Source organism: Hemitrygon akajei, chromosome 5 (assembly GCF_048418815.1).
Source record: "Hemitrygon akajei chromosome 5, sHemAka1.3, whole genome shotgun sequence".
NCBI lineage: Eukaryota > Metazoa > Chordata > Chondrichthyes > Myliobatiformes > Dasyatidae > Hemitrygon > Hemitrygon akajei.
Window position 1 is genome coordinate 115,426,715 of NC_133128.1, and position 24,316 is coordinate 115,451,030.

The 24,316-nt window shown below is 45.2% G+C and overlaps 1 long non-coding RNA gene across 1 annotated transcript; it reads right to left on the minus strand.

Annotated features, from left to right (window-relative positions):
• Nucleotides 1-9,331: 9,331 nt before the first annotated feature.
• Nucleotides 9,332-17,730, minus strand: LOC140728080 (uncharacterized). Its single transcript, XR_012098995.1, has 3 exons — nucleotides 17,596-17,730; nucleotides 10,744-10,890; nucleotides 9,332-9,582 (listed from the first exon to the last, which is right to left on the minus strand). It is a non-coding gene; the product is annotated as an uncharacterized lncRNA (long non-coding RNA).
• Between the last annotated feature and the right edge of the window lie 6,586 nt (nucleotides 17,731-24,316).

Below are 24,316 nucleotides of genomic sequence, written 5' to 3' on the forward strand. Positions count from 1 at the left end.
CAATCCCCATCTCCGTCTGTAAGGAGTTTTTACGTTCTCCCTCCAGGGGCTCCAGTTTCCTCCCACATTCCAATGCCACACAGAGCAGAACTCGAGGTCACGCTCTGTAGACGCTGGAAGCATGGCGACACTTCCAGGCTGCCGCCAGCACATCCTTAGACTCTGCTGGTCGTTGATGCAAAGTGACACATTTCACTGTATGTCTCAGCGTACACGTGACAAATAAAGCCGATCTACTCAGAGCCTCAACTAGTGAATGCAGGCTTGCCATATGCTTTCTTAACCACCCTGTCAAACTGTGCAGCCACTGTCAGGGAACCGGGACCCCAAGGTCCCGGTGTAAATCAATATCTCTCAGGGCCGTGCATTATGTCATCTCAGATCTGTCTCTAATGTCATTCTGTTTACGCCTGCCAACCATTAACCTCCCATCCTCTGCCACCCTTCTAGAATCTTTCTAACGTTGCCTTAAAGAGTGAAAGACTTGGATTCCACTGCCCCTTGAGGAAGAGAGTTCCACACCCCCCCCCCCCGAGAGAATAAAAATATAACATAGAACAGTACAGGCCCCTCGGCCCTTGATGTTGTGCCAACCATTTAACCTACTCTAAGATCAGTCTAACATTTCTCTCCTACATAGTCCTTCGTGTGTCTATCTAAGAATTTCTTAAATGTCCCTAATGTATCCGCCTCTACCACCACCCCCAGCAGGGCATCCCAAGCACCCACAACACTCTGTGTAAAAAACTAACCTTCAGATATCCCCACTGTACTTTCCTCCAATTACCTTACAATTATGCCCCCTGGCATTAACCATTTCCGCCCTGGGAAAAGGCCACTGGGTGTTGATTCTATATATGACTCTTATTATTCTGTACACCTCCATCAGGTTGCTGCTCATCCTCCTTCACTTCAAAGAGAAAAGCCCCTAGCTCTCTCAACACCAATTTATTATTCCTTTTTTGGCACTATTGATTCATCTTGCAATTTATCGTATTTGTTATGTGTTTGCACTGCAGCCCGCAGGTTGAGTATGATGTTCTCGAAAGGGGTATCTATTGGTGGGTCCTCAGGTCGCTACAGAGGCAAACCTGGGATACAGGGCGTTAGGGCAGATTCACCTCATGGAGAACGCCTTGTTTACTGTGGGGAGGTGGATTCGCAGGCAGACACCACAGGGTCCTTGGCAGATCGGGGTCAGGATCCAAAGCATAGAGTGCAAGATGACAGGGAGCCCTTCACTGCTACAGCCTCCCTCGGGCCATTCTGATGTGTCATCAGCTTCTGCCAGCTCCACCGTTGCGATCTTGGTTAGATCGCCCCTTGTCTGATCTTACCACCATGAGAGACCCCACCAGGAGCAGGAGATAAGCTCCACGCAGCATTGCCTTCGCTATCTCAGGAACTCACAAACCCCTCCACCATGACAAGATGACAATTCCTGGAGAAGTATGGTTTATTCCTACTGCTAATGCAAAACAACAAATTTCAAATCATTTGCCAGTGATAGTAAATCTGATTCTGAGATTCTCCCACAGAAAGAAACATCCTCTCTACATCTATGGTGGACCCCTCAAGATCTTGAGTATTTCAATTACATCCCCCCTCACCACTTCCCTTCTCCTCATCAACACATCACTTCCACTTGGTGCCCCTTTCCTCCCATTTCTCCCATGGTCCACTGTCCTCTCCTAGCCACTCCTATCAGCACTTTATCTCTTCCGTCTGTCACCTCCCAGCCTCTCACTTCATCTCCCCACCCTCTTTCCCCCTCACCTGGACTAACCTATCACCCGCTGGCCTGAACTCCTTCCTTTCCAGCTCTGATGAAAGGTCTCAGACCGAAACACTAACTGTTCATTCCCCTCCTTCGATCCTGCTTGACCTGCTAAGCTCTTCCAGCACTTTTATGTGTTGCTCTGGATTTCCAGCAGCTGCAGAATCTCATGTGTCTATGATTTTCGGTCCCATCTTTTTTCATTTGACCACCCATTCCAGGTTTCAGTCTTGTAAAGTTTCTCTGGGCTATGTGCAATGCTCCTACTGTATATCCCTCCTTCAATAAGAATATACACCAATCCAGGGACTGCTACCCTAAGAAGAAACAGGATCAGAATCTGGTTTATTATCACTGAGTGGGACGAGGCAGAAAAATGGTTCAGCACAGCCAAGAAGGGCCAAAAGGCCTGTTTCTGTGCTGTAGTGTTCTATGGTTCTGTGACATGTGCCGTGAAATGTGTTGTTTTGCAGCAGCAGTACAGTGCAATATGTTAAAAAAATCTATAAATTACAAGAAATATTAATAAAATAAATAAGAAGTGCAAAGAGAGCAGAAATAGTGAGGTGATGTTCCTAGGTTCATTGTCCATTTGGAAATCTGATGGTGGAGGGGAAGAAGCTGTTCCTAAAATGTTGAGTGTGAGTCTTCTCCTCTCCGATGTTTGTAATGAGAAAAGAGGATGTCCTGGGTGGTGGGGGGGCCTTGTCTTCTGGAATTATCCACTGTGTCCCCCACCACCTTGGTGGTCTCCCTCATTTCCACTCGCCCCTCTCTCCAGGCTCTCCTGCACCCTCTACTCACCCTGAACTTTCCATTGCCCGGCTTTTGCTCCCAAACTCCCAGTGTCTTACTACTTCCCTAGGAGGTTTGGATCCTTCACGATGGACACTGCTTTCTTGAGGCATCGCCCTTTGAAGGTGTCCTCGATGGCAGGGAGGGTTGTGTTTGTGATGGAGATGACCGAGTCCACGTCCCTCTGCAGCTTTTTGGAAAGCTGTGCGTTGGAGCCCAGTGCTGTACACCCCAATCCAGATGTGGTCTCACCACTGCCCTATGTAGGAAGCATAATTTTGTATTCAATTCCTCCTACACTTAGGATAAAGGAATTATTTTAAGTTTGACTGTCAGTAATTAATGAGTTGCCACAGGAATCAGTGATCCGACCTCAACTATTTATAATTAATATTGCTAACAGAGAGTAACCGAGCCATAGTTACACAGCAGAGGAACGGTCCCCTTGCCTACCTCATGCATGCTGACCAAGGAGCCTTACTGACATCGTTCCAGTTGATTATATTTGACACACATCCCTATGGAAGACTTTGTGGGAGGGATTGATCATGGAGTAGATCAAAGAGCACAACTACTCTACTCTCTAGGGTCAATCCAACTCCTCCTTCCCACATAGCCCTCCATTTTTCTATCATCCATGTACCTATCTATGAGTCTCTCAAACATCTCTAATGTACCTGCCTCTACTATCACCCCCGACAGGTGTTCCATGCATCCACCTCCCTCGGTGTAAAAAACTTTCCTCTGACTTTCCTCCAATCATCTTAAAATTATGCTCTATTTATATTAGTCATTTCCACCCTGGGATAAAGTCTTTGGCTGTCCACTCCATCTACACTTCTATCAAGTCACCTCTCATCCTCTTTCCTAACTGCCCTGTCAACTTATATGGAAACTTTGAAGGATCTTTGAACATTCTCTGTTCCTCCACACTATAAGGATCCTGCCATTAACCTTGTATTCTGCTTTCAGATTCGACTTTCCAAAGTGAATCACTTCACACTTTTCCAGATTGAACATCTGCCAGTTCTCAGCCCAGCTCGGCATCTTTTCAATGTCCTGTTGTGACCTACAACAAACTTCTGCACTGTCCACAATTCCACCAACCTTTGCGTCATCTGAAAACTTACTAATGCACTCTTCCGCTTCATCTGTTATTTATAAAAATCTCAAAGAGATTCCCGAAACAGATCCCTGTGGAACATCACTGGTCACCAACCTCCAAGCAAAATACGTCCATCTACAACCATTCTTTGCCTTCTATGGGCAAATCAATTCTGAATCCAAGCAACCATCTTTTTTTGGATCGTATGCCTCCTTAATTTTCTGAATGATCTTACCATGGGAAACCTTTTCAAACACTTTGCTAAAGTCCATATACACCACATCCACTGCTCTGCCTTTATCAAGCTGTTTTGTCACTTACTCAAGGAACTCAATCAGGCTCGCGAGTCACAACCCGTACCTCACGAAGCCATGCTGACAATCCCGAATCAGATTATGCTTCTTCAAATGCTCATAAATTCTGTCTCTAAGAATCTTCTCCAATAATTTGCCCATCACTGAAGTATGACTCACTGGTGTATAATTCCCAGGGTTATTCCTACTCCCATTGCTGAACCAAGGAATAACATTTACCACCCTCCAATCATCTGGTATACTCCTGTGGCTAGTGAGGATTCAAAGTTCATCACCAAATCTCTTCCCTTGCTTCCCATAGTAACCTAGGGTATATGTATCTTGCCCAGCCCCAGGGACTTATCTATCCTAATGTTTTTCAAAAGTTTCAGCACATCTTCTTCTTAACATTGACATTTTCCAGTATATTAGCCTGTTTCATGGTGTCTTCACAATCGTCAAAGTTAAGGACCTCCCCTATCTCCTCTGATTCCAGGCACATGTTTCTTCTTTCATCCCTTCTCTCACCCTAGTCCTCTTCCTATTCTTCACATGCATACACATTGCCCTGTAGTTTTCCATACCCTACTCACCAAGGCCTTCTCATGGCCCCTTCTATCCTCAGCCCACTGTTGAGCTTCTTTCTGGCTGCCTTGTGGCTCTCTAGAGCCCAGTCGAATCCTCGCTTCCTGAAGCTTAAGAAAACTTCTCTCTTGCTCTTGACTAGATGTTCCATATCGCTCATCAACCATGGTTCCTTCACCCTATCATCCTCTCCCTGCCTTGATGGGACAAACCTATCCTGAACACTATGTAAGTATAAGTATGTAGTGTACCTCGATTTTCAGAAGGCATTTGATAAGGTCCCCCATAGGAGATTGGTGGGTAAAATCAGAGCTCATGGCATTGGGGGGAAGATATTGACATGGATAGAAAACTGGTTGGCAGATAGAAAGCAAAGGGTAACGGTGAATGAGTGTTTCTCGGAATGGCAGGTGGTGACTAGTGGGGTGCCACAGGGCTCGGTATTGGGACCACAGCTGTTTACGATTTACGTCAACGATTTAGATGAAGGCATTGAGAATAACATCAGCAAGTTTGCTGATGATACTAAGCTGGGTGGCAGTGTGACATGTGATGAGGATTTTAGGAGAATTCAGGGTGACTTGGATAGGCTGGGTGAGTGGGCAGATACTTGGCAGATGACGTTTAATGTGAATAAGTGTGAGGTTATCCACTTTGGGAGTAAGAACAGGAAGGCAGATTATTATCTGAATGGTATAGAGTTGGGTAAGGGAGAAATACAAAGAGATCTAGGAGTCCTTGTTCATCAGTCACTGAAGGTGAATGAGCAAGTGCAGCAGGCAGTGAAGAAGGCTAATGGAATGTTGGCTTTTATTACAAAGGGAATTGAGTACAAGAGCAAGGAAATCCTTTTGCATTTGTACAGGGCCCTGGTGAGACCACACCTGGAGTATTGTGTACAGTTTTGGTCTCCAGGGTTAAGAAAGGACATCCTGGCTATAGAGGAAGTGCAGCGTAGATTCACGAGGTTAATTCCTGGGATGTCTGGACTGTCTTACGCAGAGAGGTTAGAGAGACTGGGCTTGTACGCGCTGGAATTAAGGAGATTGAGAGGGGATCTGATTGTAACATATAAGATTATTAAGGGATTGGACAAGATAGAGGCAGGAAATATGTTGCAGATGCTGGGAGAGTCCAGTACCAGAGGGCATGGTTTGAGAATAAGGGGTAGGTCATTTAGGACAGAGTTAAGGAAAAACTTCTTCTCCCAGAGAGTTGTGGGGGTCTGGAATGCACTGCCTCGGAAGGCAGTGGAGGCCAATTCTCTGGATGCTTTCAAGAAGGAGCTAGATAGGTATCTTATGGATAGGGGAATCAAGGGATATGGGGACAAGGCAGGAACCGGGTATTGATAGTAGATGATCAGCCATGATCTCAGAATGGCAGTGCAGGCTCAAAGGGCCGAATGGTCTACTTCTGCACCTATTGTCTATTGTCTATAAGGCCTTTTGGCCCATCAGGTCTATACAAGCTTCCAGAGAAACTTAGGACAGCACAGCACCTGAACAGGCCAAACATAATGCCAAGTTAAATTAATCCTATCTTTCGGAATGTGATCCATATCACTCTAATCCCTGGCACTTTTGTGCCTATTTAAATCCCTCTATCATATCTGTTTCTACCACCTCACCCAGCTGCCCATTCCAGGCAGCAACTACTACACTTGCCCTGCACATCACCTTGAAATTTTCTGCCCTCTCATCTTAGATCTGTGTCTTCTAAAACTTAACATTTCTATCCTGTGAAAAATAAGACATATGAGCAGAATTAGGCCATTCAGCCCATCAAGTCTGTTCCCCATTCAATCATGGCTGATTTATTTTCTCGCTCAACTCCTTTCTTTTGCCTTCTCCCGGTAATACTTGATTTCTTTACTACTCAAGTACAAGTTCAAGTTTATCGTCATTCAACCAAAACTATGTTCCTCCGGAACGAGGTGCACAACACAGTACATACACTTCACAGTCAACATATAAAGTAATATTACTACAAATAAATAAAGAAATAATAAAATATAATTCCAGAAGACTGACATTTAGCGTAAGATGCATTTACAACTCAAGCTAAAAAGTAAACAGTATAACGGTACTTGTGCTTCATACGCGATGAGACCTGGGTGTGGCAGGGAGTTCAGCTGTCTCACGGCCTGGGGGAGAAGCTGTTTCACATCCTAACCGTCCTTGTCCTAATGTTATTGTACCTCCTGTCTGATGGTAGGGGTCAAAGAGATTGTCGGTCAGATGACAGGGAGGGATCCTTGACAAAGTATGCAGCACTCCATAAATATCTCGAATCAAGAACCTGTCAAACTCCGCTTTAAAATATACCAAAGATCTGGCCTCCACAACCATCTGTGCTAATGAATTCCACAGATTCACCATCCTCTGGCAAAAGAAATTTTGTTCTAAAGGGACATTTTTGAAGTCTGAGGCTGTGCCCTGAACACAGACGAACTCATTAGAAGATGCCAAAGCTGCAAGACGTACTCTCGCTGTCTACCCTATCTGCACCACTCGTAATTCTACAAGCTTCTATCAGATCTCCTCTCAGTCTGCGACAATCCAGAGGGAACAACCCACCAGCTCGTACTCTCTAATCCAGACAGCATCCTGGGGAATCTCTATCCGCCCTGTAATGGGGTGACCAGAACTGTGCACAATCCATTTCCTCTCCTAATTTCCCTACACTCCTACTTGCTCAGCCACACCCACCGAATCCTTTCCTTTAAGGGCAAGTTACAGGAGCTAACCTACTGCCGAGCACGGATCATTCTGGAGTTATGAAATTATGGACAGCATAATTGGACGGCGTTGGAGGTCAGGACCGAACCTAAAGATTGAGAGGCAGTGCCTCAACCTGTGTTGCCATTCCCTACTCAGCCAATTCTGCCGTGTGGCCGTGTTGTTCACAACTCTAATGTCCTAAAGCAAGCGCTCTACACTGACCCCATCATGAAGAGCTGGTGTTTGCGTGCCATCTAGAAGATCATTCCATACGTAATTACAGCCAGGTAGTACAAAAGAAAAAATAAACAATAATAGAGAACAGAATATAGTGTCCCAGTTACAGAGAGGGTGCACTGCAGACGGTCAAAGTGCAAGGGTGACAGTGAGGTAGATTCAGAGAGCAAGAGTTAATTTTTATCGTACAAATAGTCTGTTAACAGTGAGGTCGAAGCTGTCCTTGAGCCTGTTGGTACACGCTGTCAGGATTTCATATCTTCTACCTGATGGGAGAGCAGAGCCAATGACCGGGGCATTGATTATGTTGGCAGTGGGAAGAGGAGACAAAGTCAGTGGAGGGACTGATTGAATCGAAGACCAGCATCCATGCCTGTTTATGTAGGTCTTTTCGCTTCTTGGGGTATGGAGAAGACGCTCGAAGGGTTGGCAACATCTCAGAGATGCAGCACCAGAATCAGAAACGGGTTTACTATCACCAACATCTGTCATAAAATGTGTTGTTTTGTGGCAGCAGTACAGTGTAAGACATAAAGATTACTACAAGTTACAAAATAAATAGATTTAATTATTTATTAATAAATAATTAGGGCAAAAGAGGAAACGTGAGATCGTGTTCATGGGCCGTTCAAAAATCTGATGTCGGAGGGAAAGAAGTTGGTCCTAAAACATTGAGTGTGTCTGTCCTGACGAAGGGTCTCGGCCCGAAACGCCAACAGCGCTGCCTGGTCTGCTGCGTTCCACCACCATTTGGTGTGTGTTGATTGAGTGTGGGTCTTCAGTTTCCTGTAACTCCTCCCAATGGTAGTAACGCTAAGTCCTGGATGGTGATGGTCCTTCACGATGGACTTTTGAAGACCTCGATGGTGGGAGGGTTGTGCCCATAACGGAGACGGATGAGTCCACAACCTCTTGTGATCTTGGGCATCGGAGTCCCAACACAAGCGGTCAGAACGGTCTCCTCTGTACATCTGGAGAACCTTGCAGAAGTCTATGGTGAAGTCGTTCTAACCGTGCTCTTAAAATTTGTGTATAATTTATGTTTATTGAAATTTGGTTTAATTTTCTCATGTACTGATACATTTAAAAGCTGCTGTTGCATACTATTGATCTAGATCAGAACCAAAACCAAGATTATTATCACTGACATATGTCATGATAATTAATTCGTGGCAGAAGTACTAAATATTTTTATACCTTGTGGTGCAAATTACAATGGAAATAAATAAATAGTGCAAATGAGGAATGGTGGGACCATTCAGAAATCTCATAGCGGAGGGGAAGGACATCCCCTCAATACACAGACTTCTACAGAAGTGTAGTAGAGAGCATCCTGACACGCTGCATCACTGCGTGGCATGGAAAATGCCCGGGAAGGCTCTCCAATGGGTAGCCAAAGCCGCCCAGTGCATCACTGGCACCAACCTACCCCCCCCCCCCCCATCAAGGGCATCTATACAGAATGGTGCCAGAAGGGGGCCAGTAACATCATGAAGGATCTCACCCATCCTGCTCATGGACTGCTAATCCCACTGCCGTCAGGGAGGAGGTGACGCGGCATTCACACCAGGACCACCAGACCCAAAACCGTTACTTTCCCCAAGCAGCAAGGCTGATCGACACCTCCACCCACAAGCACCGTCCCCCCAACAACCACTACTTTATCATTTCATGTCAGTCACCTTATGTACAGATGCTCTTCGATCTAGCATCACTTTGTAGACATACAATCAATCAATGTATATACAATATCTTACATATTTGTATTTATCGTGTTTTTTTATCATTGTGTTATTTTCTTATTGTGGTTTTTCTGCACTGCATTGGATCTGGAGTAACAATTATTTTGTTCTCCTTTACATTTGTGTACAGGAAATGACATTAAACAATCTTGAAGAAGTTGTTCCTAAACCGTTGAGTGTCTGCCTTCAGGCTTTTGTACCTCCTCTTTGATGGCGGTAACAAGAAGAGGACATGTCCCAGATGGTGAAGGTCCTTAGTGACAGATGCTGCCTTCTGGGGGCATCGCCTTTTGAAGACATCCTTGACGGTTGGAGGGTTGTGTCCCTGACAAACAAGGTAAACAATAGCGATGCAGAATAAAGTGTAACAGTTGCCGAGAAAATGCAGTGCAGGTAGACAATAAAGTGTAGGATTATAATGAGGTAGATTATGATGTCAGGAGTCCAAGGGACACAGAAACTGTATCAGGCCATTTGGCCCATTGAGTCCCAACCATTTAACAGCATTGTACAACGAGGTAGAAACTGTCCTTGAGCCTGGAGGGACGGGCTGCCAGGGGTGGGGGTAGAGGTAGTTAAATTAGGGATGTTTAAGGAAGGCACATGGAAAACGGACGGCCACATAGGAGGGAATGGTTATATTGATCTTCCAGAAGGTTCAAAGGTCATCACAACATCGTAGGCCAAAGGGCCTGCACTCTGTTATAATGCTCTATGTTCACTATTTATTGATTGTTGTAACATAGTAATTTTTTATGTACTGCTGCCACAAAACAACACATTTCATGACTGACGTGTGTCAGTGTTAATAAACCTGACTCTGATTCTGATGTACTTGGCATATGACAACAAACTCAATTTTGATTCTGTGCAGAGAGAAGGAAAGCTAATGTTTCGTGCCAAATTATTTTCATTAGATTTGGGAAAGATGGGGACTATTGGGTTGAAGCTGAGAGAAAGGTAAGGGACGGAACAGTCTTTGACAGGGCGAGACCAGGGTCACAGTCGTCAGGGACCAAGATGGGGCAGGGACTGTGTGTAAAGAGTTGAACGTGGGGAGCAGGAATGTTGGCCTGAGGGTGATGCAAACCCTCATTTGCCTATCCCACCAATATATTGGAAGGCTTTTGTGGATGCAGTGTTCCCTCTCCAGTCCCTAGTGTGCTTCCATTCCACTCTTCTCCAAAATGTTGCTTCTCCATACATTTAGCCACGCTCCCTAACTTCCATTTTGTGGAATGTTGATTGGCTGGCACATGATCTCTTAAAGCCCCACCAATCAAACAAATAAATACACACCAATTAATTGTGAAACAGAGGTGGTTATGTGCAGGCCAGCATTGAACGGAAGGACAGAATTGCAGGCATTTGTTTTGAAGGTGGTGGTGGGAAGATTTAGATTTAAGAAATAATTGCAGAGCAGACCAGACCAGGGTTTTAGATTCAGATGCAGATTTAGTTATCACGTATCGGAATCTGAACTTACCACATGTACATTGAAATGTACAGAGAAGCACGTTGTATTTAACAACCAACACACCTACAGGGTCGCGCTGGGGGCCGCCTGCAAGTGTGACCACACATTCTGGCACCAACACAAAATGCTGGAGGAACTCAGCTGGACGGGCAGCGTCTATGGAGAGGAATAAACAGTCAATGTTTCAGGCTGAAACCCTGAGTCCTACACATAAACACAGAACCGTACAGCACTGTGCAGACTCTTTGGCCTATGATGGTGTGCTGACATTTTCACTTCCTCCTAAAATCAATCCAACTATTATCTCTTACACGGACCCCCATTATTCTTTCATCTATATGCCTACGAGTCTCTCAGTTGTCTTTAATGTATCTATCTGCCTTTACCAGTGTGCCCAATGCACTCAACAGCCTCCCTATAAAAAACTTTCCACCAATAATCTTAAAATTATGCCCCTTCTATTAGCTATTTCTGCTTTGGGGAAAAAAGTCTCTCATATCTACTTGATCTGTGACTCTTATCATCTTATACACCTCTATCAAGTCACCTCTCATCTTCCTTCATTCCAAAGAGAAAAGCCCAAGCTCGCTCGACCTTTCCTCGTAAAATAATCTCTCTAATCCAGGCAGCATCCTGGTGGCATTTCAAACCCAACAACTGTACTTACACAAACTGGTAAATACAACGGGACATTTCCTGATCACTTAACTGGAGAGTTATCAAACAAAATGCAGATTAGTTTATTATTATCGCTTATACTGAGGGACAGTGAAGAACCTTGCTTGCTTGCTGTCCATAGAGGGCATTTCATTACAACAGTGCATTGACGTAGTACAGGGAAACTAAGAGCAGAGTTCAGAACAGAGCGCTACGGTTACAATGCAGGCAGACAGTTGGACACAAGGGCCATGAGGAGGTAGATTGTAAATTCAAGCCATCGTCATATTGTAAAGGAAGTCCACTCAATAGGGTATTAACAGTGGGGTAAAAGCCTGGAAATACCTGCTTTCAGGCTTCTGTATCTTCTGCCTGATGGGGGGGCAGAAGAGAGAATGTCCTAGGTGGGTGGGGAGTCTTTGATTACGTTCAGAGTAAATTTATTATCCAAAGATACAAATGTCACCATACACTACCCTGAGATTTATTTTTTTGTGAGCATTCACAAATAGAACAAAGAACTACAATAGAATCAATGAAACGTTACACACCCACAATGTACAAAATAAGACAACCTGTGCAAATACAAAAAAAAACAAATAATAATGATAAGAATAAATAAGCAGATAAATAACACTGGGAACACAAGTTGTAGAGCCTTTGAAGGTGATTCTGTAGGTTACAGAATCAATTCAGTGATAAGGTAGTTGACGTTAACCACACTGGTTCAGGAGTCTGATGGTTGAAGGGTAATAACTGTTCCTGAACCTGGTGATATGGGATCTAAGGATGCTTTATCAAGGTAGTGGGAAGTGTGGACAGAGTCAGTGGAGGGGAGGTTGGTTTCTGTCATGTGCTGAGCTGAGTCCACAACCCTTTGCAGTTTCATGTGGTCGAGGGTAAAGCAGTTACCACACAAAGCTGTGACGCATCTGTAGAAACAGATGAGGGTCATTGAAGATGCCAAAGATATTGGGATAAGGAATTAAATGTTGGTGAAGCAGGAGGTTTAAGGTGGACCTTACAGTGACGGAGAGAGGTGGAGAGGGAATTCTGAGCTTGGTGTCCAGGAAGTCAGAGGCACGTCCTCCTCTCCCTCTGTTCATTCTCTCTCTCTCACACACACACACACCTTTATCTCTGTCCTTCTCTCCTTGCTCTCCTCTCTCTGTCTCTCTCCTTTCACTCCAGCATGTGTTTTTTATGGCCATTCCATGCCCTTCCTGTCCCCACCATCAAGGATATCTACAAGAGGCGATGTCCATCATCAGGGGCTTCCCAGTCCCACCATCTGGGCCACGCCCTCTTCTCGATGCTGCCATCAGGCAGGAGGTACAAGAGTCCAAAGACCCACACCTTCAACAGTTTCTTCCCCACTGCCATCAGGTTCCTGAACCAACCTGAAAAGCCCTAACACACCTCAGACTATATTAACAACACTCAAAATGCCGGAGGAACTCAGAAGTTCAGGCAGCATCTATGGAGGGAAACAGTCTCCATTTCAGGCCAAAACCCTTCGTCAGGAACATAAAAGAAGGGGTTTATGTATCTTCTTTTCTTCTCTCAGTTTGCACTGGAATTGTTGTTTATTTTACATATGTGCAAGATATACATTATTTAAGTTCCATTTTATATTAACCTATCTTTGTTGAGTTTGTAATGAGCTTGTAGAGGTGTGTAACAGGTGACTTGATTGACATTTATAAGACAATAAGAGGCATAGATCGAACGGGCAGTCAGAGACTTTCTCATAACTCAGAAACGGCTAATACGAGGGGCATAATTTTAAGGTTTGGAGGAAAGTAGAGGGGGGATGTCAGAGGTAAGTTCTTTATACAGAGAGTGGTGTATCGTGGGCTGAAGGGCCTGTACTGGGCTGTGTTCTACTGTACTGGCATTTATACCCGGGATACATGTGCCCATGAACACAATGAATTTGAACTCCGGGTCTATTATCATGATAATCATCAGATTTATTATCACTGACGTATGTTGTCAAATGTGTTGTTTTGTGGTAGTAGCACAGTGCAAGACATAAAATATACTATAAATCACAAATATATATTCTACATATTTGTTCCGTATAGTGAGCGTTCTTAATGATGGATGTAACCTTTGAGGCATCACCTTTTGAAGGTGTCCTTGATGTGGGGAGGCTGGTGCCCATGATGGAGCTGGCTGAGTTTACAGCTTTTCCCCTCCCTCTTCCCTTTACTCAGGCTTCTTCCCCCTCCTTTCCAGTCCCGATAAAGCTCTCAGCCTGAAAAGTCAATGGCATTTTTCCTCTGCATGGATGCTGCCTGACCTGCTGAGTTCCTCCAGCACTTTGTATGCCTTACTCTGGATTTCCACCAGCTGGAGAATCTCCTGTTCTTACGACCCTCTGAAGCTTATTCGTGATCTTGTGCAGTTACATCAGGTTACATCTCCATACCAGACGGTGATGTAACCAGTAGAACGCTCTCCACAGTACACCTGTAGAAATCTGCTCGGTTAATGGTGGGAGTCCGTGGCATAAGAAAGGTTGGGAACCCCTGTGTCAGCGCCTTTGGTGACAAACTAAATCTCCTCAAACTCCTAACGAAGTCTAGCCTCTGGCCTGCTTCTTTGTACTTGGATCAATGTGATGGGCTCAGGATAGATCTTTAGAGATGTTGTCACTGCTTCAGTTCTTCCCTAACTGGAGTCCAATTTCCATCACTCTCCCTTTCTGGGGCTTTATAACCCTCACCATTCCTGTCTGTGTGTGTGTGTGTGTCTCTCTCTCTCTCACACACACACACACACACACACACACACACACACACACACACACACACACACACACACACACACACACACACACACACACACACACACACACACACACACACACACACACACACACACACACACACACACCCTTCCAGTTCTGTCACCATCCCACTTCCTACCACCACCCTCATCCTGTTTCATGTCAGCGCTGACAGATGTTGCATTGCAGAGTTCACCCCATGCATTAAAATACTCATTCCAGGAGGTTGCCCTATGAAGGGAGATCGAGTCACCTGTAACTGAGAAGAATGGGAGAGGATCTGATAGAAACGTGTGAAGTTATGAAATGGTTAGATAAAACACGAGGAGGAAGGGTTTTCCCACTGCTATGGGTATAGATAGGCTAAATGAAAACAGGATTTTTGAGGGGCGTGGAAAGGTTAAATACAAGCAGGCTTTCTGCACTGAGCAACACACACAAAATGCTGGCGGGACTCAGCAGGCCAGGCAGCATCCATGGGAAAAAGTACCGTCAACGTTTCGGGCTGAAACCCTTCGGCAGGACTGGAGAAAAAAAGCTGAGGAGTAGATTTCCACTGAGGTTCGGTGACACTGGAACCAGCGATCAGAGTTTCAGAGCGAAGGTGCAGAGGAACTGGGGGGCCTTCTTCACTCGGACGACTGAGTGTGTTGGAAAGAGCTGCCAGCTGAGTGCTGGATTGCAGATTCAAAGGCAATATTTGGATAAGTACATGGACAGGAGGGGTTTGGAGGGCTATGGTCCAGATGCCGGTAGATGGGTCTCAGCAGAGACCTAAGGAAAGACATCAAGTGCAGAGAAAATTCACAAGGATTTTGACAGGACCTGAGGACCTGAACTATTGGGAAACGATGAATAGACTTAGGACTTTACTCCCTCGAGCATAGGCGAATGAGGGGAGATTTGCTAGAGCTACACAGAATTGCAGATAGGGTAAATGCTAACGGGCTATTTTTCCATGAGGTTGCGTGAGAGTAGAACTAGAGGTCTGAATTTGAGGGTGAAAGGTGAGATATTTAAGGGAAACATGAGGGCAAAGTTCTTCACTCGGGGTGGTGAGAGTGTGGAATGAGCTGTCAGCGCCAGTGGTGGATGTGGGTTTGATTGCAACACAAGAGAAGTTTGAATAGGCACATGGATGGGAGGGGTGTGCAGGGCACTGGTCCGGGTGCAGGTTGATGGGACTAGGCAGATTAATGGTTCAGTGCAGACTAGATGGGTCGAAGGGCCTGTTATGTAACTGTTTTACGCCAAGAGTGGTGAGTGTGTGGAACACACTACCAGGGGTGACGATGGAGTCATGTACGTTTGGGACATTTAAGAGTCTCTTGGACAGGCACATGGATGATAGAAAAATGGAGGGCTGTGTTGGAGGGAAGGGTTAAATTGATCTTTGAATAGGTTAAAAGATTGGCACAACATCGTGGGCTGAAGGGCCTGTACTGTGCTGCTCTATGCCTTGTGTTACGCTTCTATTAAATTCCCCTGAATCTTTTCTTTTAACGATCAGCTATCAAGAATTAGGTGGGTGAAAACTTGGGAAGGATCCCCCTCCCACTGACTCCGGCAAAAGTTCCTAATTAATCAGAATCACGTTTGTTGTCACTGACGCTAGTCATGAAAATTGTTGTTTTGTGACAGCAGTGTGGTGCAAAACGTAAAAAATAAATTAATAGTGTGATAGAGGAATAATGAGGTGGTCTTCATGGGTTCACAGATGGTTCAGGAATCTGATGGTGGAGGGCAAGAAGCTGTTCCCAACTCATTGAGTGTGTGTCTTCATCCCCCCGATGACAGCAGTGAGAAGAGGGCCTGTCCTGGACAGTGAGGGTCATTCATGGTGGAGGGTGGCTTCTCGAGGCACCACCTGGTGGGTATGATCTGGATGGTCGGAAGGGGCTATCTGAGTGTATAACCCACTGCAGCTTCTCCTGCTCCTGTGCTCTGATATACCGGGCGGCAATCCTCTCCAAATTTCTACATCGGTAAAAATGAGCTAGTCTCTGGTGACATATGGCCACCGGCATGCCTTCTTTGTGATTGCATCAGTACGTTGGGGCCAGGGTAGAGCCTCCGAGATGTCAGCCCCATGAAACTTGAAGCTGCTCGCCCTGCCCGCAGCTGACCCCTCGATGAGGACGGGTGTGGGTTCTCCCAACTTCACCTTTCTGAAGTCCACAGCAACTCCTCAGGCTTGCTGACAATAGCCAATAGGTGCAGGAGTAGGCCATTCGGCCCTTCGAGCCAGCACCGCCATTCACTGTGATCATGGCTGATCATCCACAATCAGTACCCCGTTCCTGCCTTCTCCCCATATCCCTTGACCCCGCTATCTTTAAGAACTCTATCTAACTCTTGAAAGCATCCAGAGAATTGGCCTCCACTGCCTTCTGAGGCAGAGCATTCCATAGATCCACAACTCTCTGGGCGAAAATGTTTTTCCTCAACTCCGTTCTAAATGGCCTACTCCTTATTCTTAAATATTCTCTGGTTCTGGATTCCCCCAACATCGAGAACATGTTTCCTGCCTCTAGCGTGTCCAATCCCTTAATAATCTTCTATGTTTCAATCAGATCCCCTCTCATCCTTCTAAATTCCAGTGTATACAAGCCCAGTCGCTCCAATCTTTCAACATATGACAGTCCCGCCATTCCGGGAATCAACCTCGTGATGTACTGGTCTGCTGCATGTCTGGGTAAGGATTGGGTGCCAGTAAATGCACTACTGCCCCCTTCATGCTGTAGGTGTTGAGAGGAAATAAGTAAATAAGTAGTGGGAGAACGACTTCGTGTAGGGGAGGAGAGAAGCAGTAAGGATGGAAGGAGAGGGAGTCAGAGAGAGAAAGTCACATGTACTGACATACAGTGAAAAGCTTGCATACTGTTTATAAAGATCAAATCATTACACAGCGCATAAGACAGAAGCAGAATTAGGCCATTTGGCCCATCAAGTCTGTTCCATCCATTCCATCATGGCTGATTTATTATCTGTTTCAATCCCATTTCCCTACCTTCTCCCCATAAACTCTGACACCCTGACTAATCAAGAACCTATCAGCTTCCCCTTTAAATACCCCGATGACTGGGCCTCCACAGCTGTCTGTGGCAACGGATTCCACAGATTCACCATCCTCTGGCTAAAGAAACTGAAAGGGATGTGGGAGCAACTTCCTCATACGGAGAGGTTTGGGTTTGGAATGAGCAGCCGGAAGTCGTGATCGAGGAGGACACGATAGAAATGCTTAAAAGAAATACACACAAAATCCGGGAGAAACTGATGAGATTCCTTCTTCTTCAGCTCTTCGCTACTTCTACCTATCACTTCCCAACTTCTGACTTTACCCCCACTCCCCCCCTCCCAACCACCTGGTCTCACCTGCCATCTGCCAGCTTGTACTCTTTGTCCCTCACCTTCTTGTTCTGGCTCCTGCCCCTTCCTTTCCAGTCCTGATGAAGGATCTCAGCCAGAAACGTCGACTGTTTGTTCCCTTCCACGGATGCTGCCTGACCTGCTGAGTACTCAGGGGACCTCAGGGGTACTGATTGTGGATGATCAGCCATGATCACAGTGAATGGTGGTGCTGGCTCAAAGGGCCGAAAGGGCCGAATGGCTATTGTTCTTCCAGCACTTCATGTGTCTCACTCTTGTTTGGCTTACGTTTCCCCTGTAGATATAAAGATAAGCCAGCCAATAATATCAAAGGGGCTTAAAAAAGGCTTTTCAGATATATAAAGAGTAAAAGAGAAGCGAGAGTGGTTATCAGGCCACAGGAAAATGATGCAGGAGAGGAAGTAATGGGGCGCAAGCTTAATAGGTATTTTGCATCAGTTCACTGTGGAAGACACCAGCAGAATGCCACAGATGCGAGCGTGTTGGAGGCAGAAACGAGTGTAGTCGCTATCACTAAGGAGAGGTGATTGGGAAACTGAAAGTTATGAAGGTAGGTTATCTGGAATTGTTGGCTACACCTCAGGGTTTTGAAAGAGGTGGCTGAAGAGATCGTGTAGGCATCAGTAATGGTCTTTCAAGAACCACTGGATTCTGGAATGGTTCCGGAGGACTGGAAAATTGCAAGTGTCACTCCAAGAATGGATAGGGGAAGAGGAGGATGTGAGCTGCAAGGAATGCCGACCCGGTTTCTGGGTGTGAGAGAGTTCAGGAGCGGTTGAGGAAGAGAGAAAAATAAATGTAAAAGCCTGGGGACGAGAGAAGGAGACGGGCGCTGGAAGAGAAGCAGAGCTATCGGAGGTGGCTAGACCAGTGCCGTTGCCAATCTGTTCCCGTCAGAGAGTTTTCCCGTTGGAGGCCCCTGATATTTTCTGCTTGTTTTCTTTTGATGTCCCACCGTCAGTGCATTCCAACCCAGTGAGCGCAGTGCCTGAACCGCAGATGGGGGAAAGCAGAGGGAGTGTGCAGAAGCCCGAGCAGTAAACAAGGCTAATCAACAGGGCAGCCCAGCCAGTATACATGGTCGCATAGCAGTTAGCACGATGTTGTTACAGCTTGAGGTGGTCTGGAGTGCGCAGTTCAATTCCTGCAGTGTCTGTAAAGAGTTTGTACGTTCTCCCCGCGGACCCTGTGGGACACAGTCCAAAGGTAGCTGGTTAGTAAGTTAATTGGTCAGTGTTAATTACCCGTGATTAGGCTGGGGTTGCTGGCTGGTGCAACTGGTTGGGCTGGAAGGGCCTGTTCTGCACTATCTAAAGAAATAGGTAGAGAGATCAATAAAATGAACCCAGCCAAGGCAGAGTATTTAGCCAGAACCTTGCTAGTTAACACATTAAAACTAGTAACCCCATTCTGAAACAGTGTGGATAACATCACTCACACCAACATTGAACTGATTCCACAACCTACAGACTCACTTTCAAGGACTCCACAACTCACGTTCTCAGTATTATTTATTTTAATTGCACATTTTAGACCATAAAGCAACAAGATACATGAGCAGAATTAGGCTATTTGGCCCATCGAGCCTTTCGATCATGGATGATTTAATTCCACTCTCAACGTCATTGTCCTGCCTTCTCCCAGTAAACTTTGAAACGCTCACTGATCGAGAACCTGTGGACCTCTAGTCCGTGTAGAATTGTCACTCTGCCTCGTCCCATTGACCTGCGCCTAGACAATAGCCCTCCATAACCCTCTCATCCTTGTACTTATCGGAACCTTCTTGAATATCGAAATTAAACCCATATCTATCACCTTAGCTGGCAGCTCATTCCACACTTGCACCACCCTCTGGATGAAGAAGTTCCCCTGAAATATTTTAGCCTTCACCTATGACCTCTAGTCTCAGCCCACTTCTGTTGAAAAAGCCTGCTTGCATTTACCCTATCTATACCCCTCATAGTTTTGTATACCTCTATCAAATCTCCCCTCATTCTTCTAATTCCTAACCGATTCAACCCTTCCCTATAACTCAGGTCCTCAAATCCCAGCAACATCCCTGTAAGTTTCTCTGCACTGTTTCAATCTTATTGATAGCTTTCCTGTACGTAAGCAACTAAAACGGCACACAGTGCTCCAAATTAGACCTCGCCAACATCTGTACAACTTCAACATAACATCCCAACTCTTATTCTCAATACTTTGATTTGTGACAGCCAAACACTCCATTACCCTACCTGCCCGTGATGCCATTTTCAAGGAATTAAGCCCTAGTTTTTCATAAATTCTGTTGCATTTCGCTGTTTTCCTGTAAATGCCTGAAAAAATAGAATCTCCATGTAGTATATGGTAACGTATGGTATACATATTTTGTAATAGAACATAGAAGCCTAGGAACAGGCCCTTCAGCCCACAATGTTGTGCCAAACCAATTAAATTAGTAATCAAATGGGCATCTAAATTAATCCCCTCTGCCTACACAATGTCCCTACCTCTCAATTTCCCTCACATTCATGTGCCTATTGAAAAGTCTCTTAAAAGTCCCTAATGTTTCTGCCTCAATCACCAGCCCAGGCACACACCACTCTGTGTAATAAACTTGCCCCTCATATCTCCTTTCAACTTACCCACTCTCACTTAAAATGCATCCCCTCTGATGTTAGACATTTCAACCATAGGAAAAAGATACCGCCTCCCTACTCTATCTGTGCCTCTCATAATCTTATAAATCTCTATCCGATCTCCCCTCAGCCTCCTCTGCTCCAGAGCTGTCCAACCTCTCGATATAGCATGTGCTCTCTAATCCAGACGGCTTCGTAATAAACCTTTTCCGCACCCTTTCCACAGGCTCGACATCCTTCTTATATTGAGGTGACCAGAACTGTGTGCAATACTCCAGATTTAGCCTAACTAGAGTTTTATAAAGTGTGGTAAACTATGTGTATACCTGTCTGGACACACCCCTCTGCTGACTGCTCCTGTGGCTCCTCCCACAGACCCCGGTATAAAGGCGATTGGAGGCACTGCTCCTCCCTCAGTCTCCAAGATGTTGTGGTCACGTTTGCAGCTAATAAAAGCCTATCTTTTACCTCCCGACTCCGAGAGTTATTGATGGTGCATCACAAAGCTGTAACATAACCTTCTGACTTTTGAACTCAGTGCTTCAACTAATAGAGGCAAGCATGCCATATGCCTTCTTAACCATCCTATCAGCCTGTGTAGCCACTTTCAGGGAGCTATGAACTTGGATCCCAAGATCCCTCCGCTTATCAACGCTGTTAAGGGTCTTGCAGTAAATAAATTTACTTTGATTTTGATCACCAGAAAAGGAATAACTAGTAATTTCATTGCTGATAGGTTAATTGATAAATCTTAAATTGTTTACCAGATATAGGGCAACCTAATAAAATACTGTAAACTCATAACAATATGTTGCTAGTTATCAGTGACGGAGGAAATTTAACATTGCTTTTTTAAGCCTAGTTTAGAATCATACCGTGTGAAAACAGGCCCTTCGGCCCAACTTATCTGTGCTGACCAAGTTGCCTACCTGAGCTGGAACTGGTTCCACTTGCTCATGTTTGGCCCATATCCATTTAATCCTGTCAATGGAGTTGTCCAAATGTCTTCTGAAAATAATTGTACTCTCCTCCACCAATTCATCTGGCAGCTCATTACACAGATCAAGCACCCACTATGTGAAAAACTTACTCCTTAGTTCCCCTATAAACCTTTCCCTTCCTACCTTAAAAACACACAGAACAGCACAGCCCAGGACCAGCTTCTTCAGCCCACAGTCAATTAGCAATCAATTGCCCAACTAAACTGATTTGATCTATCTACACGATGTCATATCCTTCTAATTTCCTAAACATTCATGCGCATCTCCAAGGGCCCCCTGAACACTCCTATCAGATCTGCCTCCACCATCACATTTGCCAGCATATTCCAGGCACCCACCACTCCGTGTTAAACAAAAACTTGCCTGCACACTTCTCCTTTGAACTTACCCCATCTCACCTCAAATGCGTCCCCTCTGGTATTAGAGATTTCATTCTGGGGAACAGGATACCAACTGTCTGCTCTATCCATGCCCCTTGTAATCTTATAAAACACTATCGGATTCCCTCAGTCTCTGCTGCTCCAGAATAAACAACCTAATCTACACCCTCTGTTTTGGGTTTCCCTACCCTGGGTAAAAGACATGCTCCTCATGATCTATAAAGTCACACCTCAACCTTCTGCACTCCAGTTATCTCAGTGCCAGCCTACCCAATCTCTCTTTGTAACCTGAGTCCTGGTGACATCCTTATGAATCCTTTCTGCAGTCTTTCCAGCTCAATGATATTCTTCCTGTATCTGGGAAACCAGAAATGGACATAGAATATAGAACGGTACAGCACAGTATGGGACCTTTAACCTACTCTACATTCGATCTAATTCTTCCCTCCCAAATAACCCTCCATTTTTCTATCATCCATGCGCCTATATAAGAGTCTCTTAAATGTCTCTAATGAATCAGCTTCGACCACCAACCCTGGCAGTGCATCCTCCCCCCCCAAAAAAACTTTCCTCCAATCACTTTAAAAGGACGTCCTCTGGTACTAGCCATTGTCACCCTAGGAAAAAAAGTCTCCAGTCGTCCAGTCAGTCTATGTCTCTTATATCTCTATCAAGTCGCCTCTCATCCTCGTTTGCTCCAAAGAGAAAAGCCCTGGCTCGCTCAACCTCTCCTCCTAAGACATGCTCTCTAATCCAGACAGCATCCTGGTAAATCTCCCGTGCACTCTCTCTAAAGCTTTCACATCTTTCCTGTAATTAGACAACCAGAAAAGAACACAATATTCCAAGTGTAGTCTAACTGATTAATCTTGAACTCAGTCCCTGACTAATGAAGCCAACAACACTATACACCTTCTCGACAACCCTCTCAACTTGCCCTGCAATTATGAGGGATCTTTGGACCAGGAACCCAAAATCCCTTTGTTCCTCCACACTGTCAGGAATCCTGCAATTAACCTTGCCTTCGAATTGAATCACTTCACAGTTCCCCAGATTGATTCCATCTGTCACTTCTCAGCCCAGCTCTGCATTCTGAGTAGATTGAAAACAGAGAGGGATAGTGGGAGAATAACAGATTCTTGACAGAAAGGCGTCACAATAGCCGGGGGTGGGGGGTGGTGGTTAGTTTCAGCTAAGTGTAGACTAGAAACATCGGATTGGCATTGAAAGTTCAGGAGAGGAGATCACAGAGTTATTGGAATAATTTCTTAGAACACCACGTTCTGGAGCCAGGGAGAAGCATATTCTAACCTGGCGTTATGCAATGGGACACAGTTAATTAATAACTGACCTCACTATGAAGGTAGCCTTGCAGTGGTGGTTGTTGTATGACTGAATTTTATATCCAGCTTGGGAATCCTCATTGAGGGGGTCAGTAGTGGGAAGGGAGAGCAGTTTCAAGTTCCTGGGTGTCAGAATCTCTGAGGATCTGTCCTGGGCCCGACATGTTGATGCGGTTACTAAGAAGGCACAACAGCGGCTATATTTCATTGGGAGTTTGAGGAAACTTGGTATGACACCAAAGGCTCTCGTAAATGTCTACAGATGTACAGTCTAACCGGTGGCAATGCCGTCTGGTATGGAGGGGCCACTGCAAGGGATCAGAAAAAGATGCAGAGAGTTGTGAACCCATCATGGGCACCAGTCTTCCTGGCATCGAGGACATCTTCAAAAGGCAATGCCCCAAAAAGGCCGCCCCCACCAGTAAGGACCCCCATCATCCAGGACATGCCTTCTTCTCATTGCTACAGTACAGATACCTGAAGACACACACTCAACGTTTCAGGAACAACTTCTTCCCCTCCACTGTCAGATTTATGAATGGACAATGAACCCATGTACACTACCTCATTTTTTTTCTCTTTCTTTGCTTTCTTCTTACATCACCTATTTAATTATTTTTAAATGTATTTCTTATTGTAATTTATAGCTTTAAAAATTATTTTGTTGCCGCAAGCGACAAAATCACAACATACGGCAATGACATTAAACCTGATTCTGATTCTGAGAAAGAAGAATTGACCCAAACCTTGTACTTCAGAACCAGATTTATGACGTGAAATTTGTTTTGCAGCAATAGCACAGTGCAAAGATGTAAAATTACTATAAATCACAAAAGAACTAAATTGTACCAAAAAAGGAATAACAAGGTAGTGTTCATGGGCTTGGTAAATTGGTAGATCAGTTTATTATTGTTACGTTTGTAAGGGTACAGAAAAAACTGCTCCTGCAGTCCTACAAGCTAAACCAGTAACAGAGTGCAGAAGGACTATACGATGTAAGATGGGTCCATGGACTGTTCAGATATTTGGTGGCAGAGAAGAAGCAGACTCAGGTTTATTATCACTGACGTGTTCTTCCTGAAGATGTCCTCGATGGCGGGTTGAGTTGTGCCCATCACCAAAGGCTCTCGCAGATTTCAAAAGAGCTTCACCGCCTGCGACAGGGTCACAAGAGATGGCAGGAGGTTGTAGACTCGGCCAGCCTCGTCATGGGAGCAAGCCACCCCGCTATCGACGGCATCCGCAAGAGGCGGTGCCTCAAGGAGGCATCAGCTATCATCTAGGGCATGCCCTCTTCTCATTACTACCATCAGAGCCTGAAGACCCACACTCAATAGTTTAGGAACAGTTTCTTTTCCTCTGCTATCACATTTCTGAAAGGTCCATGAACCCATGA